Genomic DNA, 10,798 nt, shown 5'->3' with positions numbered 1-10,798 from the left:
GCTTCATGTTTTACATGTATGATTGATGTTAAACAAAAGCAGAGTTACGTGGAAAACAATCACAGCTGTCAGTGAGCATTTACTCTGCATGTGCATGTTTTGAAGAATTCCAGGGCAGGGAAATGTGGAAGTCATTGCCGTTTAACCGTTTTCTTTTGTGATCCCATAATGCTGGTTAGCCTTTGATATAACCCACAGGAATATGGCATTCTGGTCGGACGCACACGTGCCTTCGGTTTGCATTCACTGACTGTTTTGAGTTAGACGTTACTGAGCCACAGTGGGGTTATGTGCAGGGGAGGCTCTTGGCACAGCAAGAATGAACAAAGCAGCATCTGCGCCCTGTCTCTGGAGGGCAGGAAGAGAACACCCTGCTGTGAACCCGTGACTAGATGACCCTGGACGTTCCTCCCCAGCGTGAGCAGGGACAGCTGGAGTCATTCCATGCAGCTCAGCAGCAGTGGACACCGTCTTCACGAGATACCGGGGGAAGGAGAAGGTCTCATTCTGGAGGTGCTGAAAGCACCACCAAAGAAGATGGGGCTTGGGCTGTGCGTCAAGGCAAAGGCAGCAGTAGCACAGCAGGGAGGGTCCCGGTGGGAGCGTCTCCAGCAAGCCCAGGTGCAGGGAGGAAGAAGGAGGCTCGTCCCTTGGCCGACAAAAAGAGTCGAACTCTGTAAAATGTTGGGAGAGATGTATTCTCCCAACAAAAAGTGAGCGACCGTGGCCCGTGACACAGCCCTCAGGAGGTCCTGAGAACACGTGTCCAACGCGGTCAGCGCAGCTTGGTTTTATACATTTTAGGAATCAATCAAATCCATTAAAGAAATACATTGGTTTGGTCCAGAAAGGTGGGATAACTCAAAGCGGGGCTTCCAGGCTACAGGTGAATGTAAACATTTTCCGGTTGATGATTGGTTGAGTTTGTCTAAAGACCTGGTATTGACGAAAGGAAATGTTGAGGTTACGATGAAGATTGTGGAGACCAAAGTTCTTTTGAATCTTACAGTGGCTGCCCTTCGAGATTAGAGACAACAAATGTCTCCTATTCAGATCTTAGTTGATCTCTTCAGGACTGGGAGGGTCTGGAAGAAAAAAGATCCAGTGATGTTAACAGAGATTCTTTACAGATGCACATTTCCCAACAAAGAACAGCTTTGCAGGGCCTTTTCAAAATATGGCAAAGAAATACGTTTTGGGATAAAATATTTTTATTTTCTTTCTTGTCTCATAATGTTATACCAGAGTCAGTTTGGAAAATAAGTCATAATATATAGGGCTAAATAAAACCCATCCAATGAGAATGGATGGTGTGTAGGGCAGGACTCCCCAGACCCCAAATAGGAATTTGGGCAAGATAAAACTCAGACCTTAACCCTCACCTTCCGCCATCTCTTCCCCTCTTTGTGGCCCCTTCCCCTTCCTCTTTTCATCTCCATTGTAGCCCCTTCCTCCCTCCTTTTGTTTCTTGATTTCTTTCTTCTTTGGCAAAATTACGGATCCCATGACCACCTGGGGGGTGGCAGACACTGCTCCAGAGTCCATCCTCCCAGTGATTGTCAAGCGTCCTCTCCTGTGGGTTCAACAAGCCACTGTGGACTCCCAGGAAGCACCATGAAAGCTGTGTCTCCCCAGTGGCCTTGCAACTCAGGTGGCCATGCAAACGGAGCCCACCTGCAACAGCTCGGCCCGGCTGAGGGAGCAGAGCCCTGCTGGGCAGTACCACTGGAGCGTCCGGAGAGACAGGGTTCTTCCTTAATAGGCTTAAAGCTCCCATTCCAGCCAGCAAGGATCCTAGCACAGCAGGGATTGGTTTTTCTTGATCAGACAGACTAGATTTGAATTATCCATGAAAAAAAGTCAAACTCTGTTCAATATTTCAAGAGGTTTATTCTGAGCCAAATAAGAAGTGGTCCTGGCCTGCGGTGAAGTCTCAAGAGGTCCTGAGAACACGCACCCAAAGCGGGGTTACAGGTCGGCAGCTTGGTTTTATATATTTTAGGGAAACACAAGACATCAATCAATGCATGCAAAGGCAGGACAACTTGGAGTGAGGGTGGGGGCCTTCTACACCGTAGGTAGATTCAAAGATTTCAAAGCTTTTCTGATTGGCAGTTGGTTGGAAGGCTTGAGTTATTACCTAACAATCTGGAATCCATAGGAAGGAGTGTCCGGGTTCAGATAAGGGACTGTGGAGACCAAGGTTCTTATTCTGTAGATGAAGACTCATAGGTCATGCCCTTAGAGACAGAGATGACAGACGTTTCTGACTGGGCATAGTGGTTCCCACCTCTAATCCCAGCATTTTGGGAGGTCAAGGTGAGTGAATCCCTTGAGATCAGGAGTTTGAGACCAGCCTGGCCAACACAGTGACACCCCATCTCTACAAAAAATACAAAAATTAGCCAGGCATGATGGCACATGCCTGTAAGCCCAGCTACTTGGGAGGCTGAGGCACAAGCATCCCCTGAATCCAAGAGGCAGAGGTTGCAGCGAGCCAAGATCACATCACTGCGCTCCAGCCTGGACAGCACACTGAGCGAGACTCTGGCTCAAAAAAAAGAAAAAAACCCAAAAGTTTCCTATTCAGGCCCTTAAAAGATGATATACTCTCAGTTAATCTCTTTCTTAATTTATGTTTTATTTCATTTCGATAGGTTACATGAACAAATTCTCCAGTGGTGCACATGTCTCCCAAATAGTTTCCACTCCGTGGAGTCTTTTATCCCTCACCCACCTCCCATGCTTTCTCCCGGTCCCCAAAGTCCCACGTATCATTCTTACGCTTTTGTGTTCTCATAGCTTAGCTCCCACTTACGAGTGAAAATACACGATGTTACTTTTTCATTCCTGAGTTACTTCACTTAGAATCATGGTCTCCAATTCCATCCAGGTCACTGTGAATGCCATTATTTTATTTTTTTTATGGCTGAGTAGTATTCCACGGTATATATATATATATATATGCCACACTTTCTGTATGCACTCATTGATGGGCATTTAGGATGATTCCATATTTTTGCATTTGCAAATTGTGCTGCTATAAACATGCGTGTGCAAGTGTCTTTTTTGTGTAATGACTTCTGTTCCTCTGTGTGTATGCCCAGTAGTGGGATTGCTGGATCAAATGGTAGTTCTACTTTTAGTTCTTTACGGAATCTCCACACTGTTTTCCATAGGGTTGTACTAGTTTATATTCCACCAACAGTGTAAAAGTGTTTCCCTTTCACTGCATCCATGCCAACATCTATTATTTTTTGATTTGTGTGTTATGGTCATTGTTGCAGGAGTGAGATGGTATCGCATTGTGGTTTTGATTTGCATTTTCCTGAGAATAAGTGATGTTGAGCATTCTTCCATAGGCTTGTTGGCCATTTGTGTATCTTCTTTTGAGAATTGTCTATCCATGTTCTTAGCCCACTTTGTTGGGATGGTTTATGTTTTTTTCTTTCTGATTTGAGTTCCTTGTAGACTCTGAATATTAGCCCTTTGTCGGATGTATAGACTGTGAAGATTTTCTCCCACTCTGTGGGTTGTTAACTCTGCTGATTATTTCTTTTGCTGTGCAGAAGCTTTTTCGTTTAATTAAGTCCCATCTACTTATCTCTGTTTTTGTTGCATTTGCTTTTGGGTTCTTGGCCATGAAGTCTTCACCTAAGCCAATGCCTAAAAAGGTTTTTCCAGTGTTATTCTCTAGATTTTTTATGGGTTCAGGTCTTAAAATCTTTGGTTATCCCCAGTATCACTTTTTGAATGGGGTGTTCTTTCCCCACTTTGTGTTTGTATTTGTTTTGTGGAAACCCTCAGTTAATCTCTTCAGGACTGGGAGGGTGTAGAAAGGGAAAGGTCTAGTCATGTTAATAGAGATTTTTACTGGCTGGGCACGGAGGCTCACACCTGTAATCCCAGCACTTTGGGAGGCCTAGGCAGATCACCTGAGGTCAGGAGTTCGAGACCAGCCTGGCCAAAATGGTGAAACCTGTCTCTACTAAAAATATAAAAATTAGCCAGCGGTGGTGGCAGGCGCCCGTAATCCCGGCTACTCGGGAGGCTGAGGCAGGAGAATCACTTGAACCTGGGATGCAGAGGCTGCCGTGCGCCAAAAGTGGGCTGCTGTACTCCAGTCTGGGTGACAGAGCAAGACTTTATCTCAAAAAAAAAAAAAAAAAAAAAAAACAGAGAGAGATTTACGGATGCAATTTTTTCCCCAAAGGAGACAACTTTGTAGGGCCACTTCAAAATTTGGCAGAAAAACATATTTTGAAGTGAATATTTTTATTTCGCTCTTTTTTGTCATGGAGTGCTGTACTGGATTAGGTTGGAGTTCGGTGTCTTATTGCCACAGTGAGTCTGCCTCATCAGTCTTGGGGTCTTTATTTTAATGTCAGAGCTGGTGAGTTGTGTAAACTCAACTCCAGAAGGAGTTTCTGGAGTAATGAGGTGTGTCTGACCCCTCGCCCCATCAAAGCCTGAACTAGTTCGTCAGGTTTCTTTGGGATCTTGTTGGCCAAGAAGTGGTTTATTCAGTGTGTGTTGGGAGTGGGGGGCGGTTAGCATTTTACTTTGGTTGACAGAGTTCAGGTTCTGCCTTTAACTAGCCGTGTGAGCTTACAGAACCGCACATATTCAATATCCTGATGTTTAGAGTGGCAATGAGAACACTGCATTGATCCTGACTTGATTGATAGATGGGTAGGAATGTATACATGGGCAATACCACATGTGTCTATGAGGCACCAAGAAGACCTGGAGGAAGAATGCTTGCATATATTTGGTTGCCCATCCTCTGCTAATGATCCCACTGCAGGATGACTGGGTGGCAGGCCTTGGGCTGCTGGGGCTCAGGCTCAGGCCCATGCCCTCCAGCCCTCAGGCCCAGCCCTACCATCCCTCAGGCCCCGCCCTGCCATCCCTCAGGCCCATGCCCTGCCAGCCCTCAGGCCCCGCCCTGCCAGCCCTCAGGCCCATGCCCTCCAGCCCTCAGGCCCAGCCCTACCATCCCTCAGGCCCCACACTGCCATCCCTCAGGCCCATGCCCTGCCAGCCCTCAGGCACATGCCCTCCAGCCCTCAGGCCCAGCCCTACCATCCCTCAGGCCCCATCCTGCCATCCCTCAGTCCCCGCCCTGCCAGTCCTCAGGCCCATGCCCTGCCAGCCCTCAGGCACATGCCCTGCCAGCCCTCAGGCCCAGGCCCTGCCAGCCCTCAGGCCCCACCCTGCCAGCCCTCAGGCACATGCCGTGCCAGTCCTCACGCTCAGCCCTACCATCCCTCAGGACCCTGCCCTGCCAGCCCCTTGCTCATGCAGGGCATGGGAAGAGCAGAGCAATGAATGGGGCTTGCATTCAGTATTTAACGTATCGGAGGGATGGCTGTTCGTGCAGGACCCATGAAGTCAGATAAAGACAGCCAAGCTGTCTCAGAGGAGAAATGATTTTACTGGAGATGATCAGGTCCCTGTGCAACAAAAATCATTAGAGCAGACTGACAATGTTGCAGTCTCGCCAATGCACCACAGTCTAGCAGTCTCTTGTCATCAGATGTCACTCTGAGCTCTTTGTCTCATGATGGAAAGAATTAAGGAGGTAGACACAAAGGGCGAGGTTGGAGCCAAAGCTTAATAAGCAAAAGAAGAAAGTTCTCTGCCGTGGAAAGGGGACCCAGAAGTGGGTTGGCATTTTACAGTTGAATACAAAGGTCTGCACAGGAAACCAATGAGGGCCGGGCATCTCATTTGCATTAGGTGCAAATTTCCGGTGTCTCCACCCCTCCTCCTAGGGCGCCTGCAGGCCCTCAGCTTGAGCTTCTCCCTGTTGCTTCCTTCCCCTCATGGCACAGGTGTCCAGACAGGATCTTCTACTGCAGGCCAGTCGGGGCAGGCCGCCTGTTCAACCCTTCTTACCTATGCAGCTGTGGGCGTGTCGTAGGCAACCCGCACACGGCAGGCTCCCTCACCTGGGCCGCAGGCTCCCTCACCTGGGCTGCAGGCTGGCCTTTCCTTTGAAAGGATTCAGCTGAAGGCCCACTGGAACTGCCTGCGGGACTGGATTTTCCTTTCTCCTCTTTCAAATGCCCATGCAAATTCTATTTTATTTTAGTACATCATAAATTGCAACCACTGTTTGAAGAGCGTTATGCCTTCAGCTGTGATTGCCTCACCTCTGACTTCTGATTCTTTAGTTCTTTTCTTAGAACACTTAGGAGCTGCATGTTGGAAGACCTTTGGAACTGGGAGCTGTGAGACGTGTGCACAGACTGTAAGAGGGGCTCTTGCTCAGGCCCGGAGCTGGCCCATCTGGACCGTCCACACAGGTGGTAGAAATAAACTCACAGATCCCAGTCAGGTGTGACGGGAGCTTCCTCAACCACCATAAATAAAGGCACAGGTGCCCAAGAAGAGGGAGTTTCGTGGGGTTCCTTTCTGTGTCTCATGCGGAGTCCAGAGAGGCAGAACTCCACCAGCTCCAGAAAGCACTGCTGGAAGGCCCAGGAACAATGCCTGCCACCTCCGGTGACGACGGCCCTTAGGAGCCGGTTCTGGCTCCAGGTCTGGCTCTGGGGCCTGCTGGACCTGCTTCTCAGCCTGGGCCGGGCCTCCCTCCTGCCCCGACCCAAGCCCTGCAGACAGACTTTACCCCTCCTGCATCTGAGCCGGAGACCGCCGGGCATTTGAGAGCTTCCTCAGGGCAGGACTGAGAGGGTTTCAGTTTTATGGTTTGAGAAAGAGGAGGATATTGGGAAAACTCGTTTCTTTCAGCAGGGATGCATGGAGCCATTGGACACAAAAGAAATGAAGAGGTGAGGAGGGAACCAGGGTGGCAGGAGGGCGGAACCGGCAAGCCAACAGCGCCAGGTGTGGGAAAGGGGCAGGATCTGAGCCCAGCTGCAAAAGCAAGAGGAAAGGCCTCAGCTTCTCCATAGACGCTGCAGGGGGAAGGGGAGGACAGAGCTCCTGGGAGATACGTGGGGTCAGGAGAATGAGGGTGATGCCGCCTGAAGGACTGAGGAGCCCCAGAGGCATGGGGTGGGGAGGTAGGGTCGGAGAGGCCTGGACCCAGGGCCAGGGGTGAAATCGTCTTAGAGAAAGTGAGAGGAGTTTTCTCCAGAGTGGCCAGGTGGCAGAGTGGCCGGGCACAATCAGATGGTCCCCACGGTGCCCCTGGGGATTACAAATTTCGGCTGACATGAATGGACATGATTTTGTAACATTTCTCCGAGTGCTCACCTGGAGAGGCGCAGAAACAGCGGGAAAGGTGAGCCGTCTGCGGGGACACCAGGTCTTCGGGTGCCTTTGGGAGGGGGACTAAAGCTGGGTGTAAAACTGTTCACGTAAATAAGATAAATAAGATGAAAAACTGCAGAAATAACCAAGAATGACACAGGCATTGGGTGGAGAGGGAAGCTGTGAGCCAGATGCCGAAATTGCCAGGACATGAGTATATGTCCAGGAAGGCATGGATGCTGGCATCCAAGGAGACTGAGGCAGGGCCCAACCCTCCGGGGCCTCCCTGCAGGGAGGCTGGTGGGGGAGGGAAGAGGCATTGAGAAGCACACGGTGCCCTCCACTTAGCCGGTTCCTGCAATCCCGAGACAGGCATTCATGGTCTCACTTGCCAGGCAAGAGACTGGAATTCAGAAAACCTACATCACAGACTAGTCGCGCACGCCATGAGGTTCAACACTCCCTCACATCAACTTCCTGCACAACTTCTCCTACCTTTGTAAAATGGCGTTTTTTCTCCCTGTATTCATTCATTATCACTCAGTGCACCTGGCCGGGACACCTGTGTGTGCCGGTTACTGTGCTGGAAATAGAGAAAATGCCTCAGAGAAGAAGACAGAATGGCTCCAAAGGGGAAGAAAGGCCAGGAAGGTCTCCTGTGTCCTTGCTCACACACAGGAACTACAAGAATGGCCAGAGGCGTGTTGTGGCTGGGTACACCTCGCTGGGAGCCCACGTGTCTGAGGTCTAAGAGAAAAATTCCACAAAGAAACCCACTTTCATTGATTGGAAATGCCTCTGATTTATAATCAAAAAATAATACTTTGGGCTCACTGCTGGGCGATATTAATCCACAGGGTTTTTCAGCACCCTAAAGTTAACAAGCTGGGATTTCTAGAAGGTCTTCCTAGCCAAGTTGTATGTAAACAAATGATCTTCCTTCTAATTGTCAATCTGCATTTCATCAACAAGACAGGACACAGCCTTTATGCCTTACTCTGCAAAAAATCAAGCTTTGTAAAACTTGTGGGTGTTTCGTATTTAACAAAAACAGATAAGTGCTACTTTTTTTTTAGGCACAAAAGTCCAAAGAACATGAAAAATAGTATGATCAATGCAAATTTATCAGTGATGTTTCCATGTCACCATCAGAATATGAAACATAGAAATCTCAGAAGAAAAGTGTTTTCATTAACAGATATAACCAAAAACAATGGAAATAATCATATTAACAAGAAAACGTATTAATTTAATTATGAAGATCTTTATTGGACGTCAACTGTGAGGTGTAGACAATTCTTTGTTGAATCCAAGGCTTTTGAAGTGGTGGCCATCATGATTTCATTTAATGTTTGTCAAAAATATAACCTGTGGTATTTAGAAGAATATCCTTTCTAAATATTGACATGCGTATTCTCAAAAGAAGAAAGAGCTGGTAAAACGGTAATGTGTTTATTCATATCAAACCTTCCACCAAAGAAATTCTCAGCAGTCCCTATGGAGCAAGAGTGCATTACAGCTCAGCTCCACCAACAGGCTGCAATCAACTAAGACTACAGCAAACAAAAACAAGCTCTAGGAATGGTTGATTTGGGTATCAAAGAATGGTGCTGTTGTTCAAACTCTGGGTGAAGGAATCATCCAAGCGGCTGACAAATGTGGACAGCCAGTTCTGAGGTCGGCATAGGTAATCTGGACAGGGAGAAAACAACGTATCCACAGTGATAAGCCGTCCACCGCTTCTCCCTGCAGGCCATGAGGTCCACGGCTTAGCAAAGTTTCCTCACTCAGGTTTCCATGATCTTCTGTGGTTATTATCTTGCCTGGAACATGTCTTGATAATGGTAATTAATGGCAGAAGATAACTTATTTCTCAAGACGCTATTTAATAGACACATTCCTAGGCAAATAATATATTTGGAAAAGTCAAACCTAACTGTCCCTAAGTCTGGGAGGGAGGGAAGAGACGAAGTGACACACTCTCTAACAACACCTATTTATTATTGAACGTCTTTGTAGACTATTAGGTTATTTTCATCCATCCATCCAATCAGTAGTTTTTGAGGGGCTTTTTCACGTGATTTGGAGGTGCTGTGGGGAATAGAAGATGTTTGAGTTGCAGGCTCTCGTAAAATACGTGTGCATGCTTAGGAAGTGTTTCGTCCCCAGAGGCGCAGTGGTTCTGTTTCATTCCAAATTAAACAATGGCCAGAGTAGTGGGACTGCCACTCCTTACGGGTTGGAATATCAGAATCCACACATTCTGCTCTTACAGCTTTCCCCTTGCCCAAACTGGAGAAGACATTTAATGAAGGACTCAGTGTGCGTAGCCCGGGGTCAGAACGTCTGGAAGGTGCCTGAATAAACTGCTTAGATGCAAGGTTGGGGGTGTCAGTCTTCAGCGCGTGCACACTCCAGGTCACACCTGTCTGCTTGGAGAAGCCAGAACTGACTACTATTTCCTTCTCACATTAAAAAAACAATCTCGCTGGGCGCGGTGGCTCACGCCTGTAATCCCAGCACTTTGGGAGGCCGAGGCGGGTGGATCACGAGGTCAAGAGATCGAGACCATCCTGGTCAACATGGTGAAACCCCGTCTCTACTAAAAATACAAAAAATTAGCTGGGCATGGTGGCGCGTGCCTGTAATCCCAGCTACTCAGGACGCTGAGGCAGGAGAATTGCCTGAACCCAGAAGGCAGAGGTTGCGGTGAGCTGAGATTGCGCCATTGCACTGCAGCCTCGGTAACAAGAGTGAAACTCTGTCTCAAAAACAAACAAACAAAAAATCTCATTACCAAGTCAACCTCCTCACCCCATCTTAAAACACATTTAAGGCCAGGTGAGGTGGCTCACGCCTGTAATCCCAGCACTTTGGGAGGCTGAGGCGGATGGATCACGAGGTCAAGAGATCGAGACCATCCTGGCTAACATGGTGAAACCCTATCTCTGCTAAAAATACAAAAAAAATTAGCTGGGTGTGGTGGCGCGCACCTGTGATCCCAGCTACTCGGGAGGCTGAGGCAGGAGAATTGCTTGAACCTCAGAGGTGGAGGTTGCAGTAAGCTGAGGTCGCACCACTGTGCTCCAGCCTGGCACCTGGCAACGGAGTGAGACTGTCTGAAAAACAAACAAACAAACAAAAAACACATTTAAGAGGTTGAAGGAGGAGAATCATTTGAACCTGGGAGGTGAAGCCTGCAGTGAGCTGAGATCACGCCACTGCATTCCAGCCTGGGCAACAGAGCAAGACCCCGTCTCAAAAGAAAAAAATTATGTATTTTATTTTATTTTTAGAAATACATTTCTTTTATTATAACAGGCTCAGTTAATAAAATTCCTTAACAAATTAGAAAGACCATTTCTTAGATGAAAAAGCAAGTGAGTTGACATGTTTTAAATAACAAAACTTATGTCTATTACAATACTCAGAGAATCATGAATATGTGAATTTGAACTAAGCCGTTTAGAACCTTGCCTCAAGTCACACTTTCTTTTTTTTTTTTTTTTTTTTTTCCGGGGTTAAGATTTTTCTGCCTCAGTATTCTGGGATCACAGGTACCTGCCACCACACCTGG

At 47.7% G+C, this 10,798-nt stretch overlaps 1 long non-coding RNA gene across 1 annotated transcript in view; it reads left to right on the top strand.

The window, feature by feature from the left end:
* Positions 1 to 813: 813 nt before the first annotated feature.
* The window catches only part of LOC116542257, a 15,913-nt gene continuing 5,928 nt past the window's right edge, over positions 814 to 10,798 (top strand). The window contains exon 1 of the long non-coding RNA XR_004265139.1: positions 814 to 926. This is a non-coding gene — a long non-coding RNA (uncharacterized LOC116542257). The remainder of the gene's footprint in view (positions 927 to 10,798) is intronic.

Source organism: Sapajus apella, unplaced genomic scaffold (genome assembly GCF_009761245.1).
Source record: "Sapajus apella isolate SASKATOON/1434 unplaced genomic scaffold, GSC_monkey_1.0 scaffold165, whole genome shotgun sequence".
NCBI lineage: Eukaryota > Metazoa > Chordata > Mammalia > Primates > Cebidae > Sapajus > Sapajus apella.
Note: the sequence above shows the minus strand (reverse complement) of the source record. Positions and strands in the feature narration are given on the sequence as shown.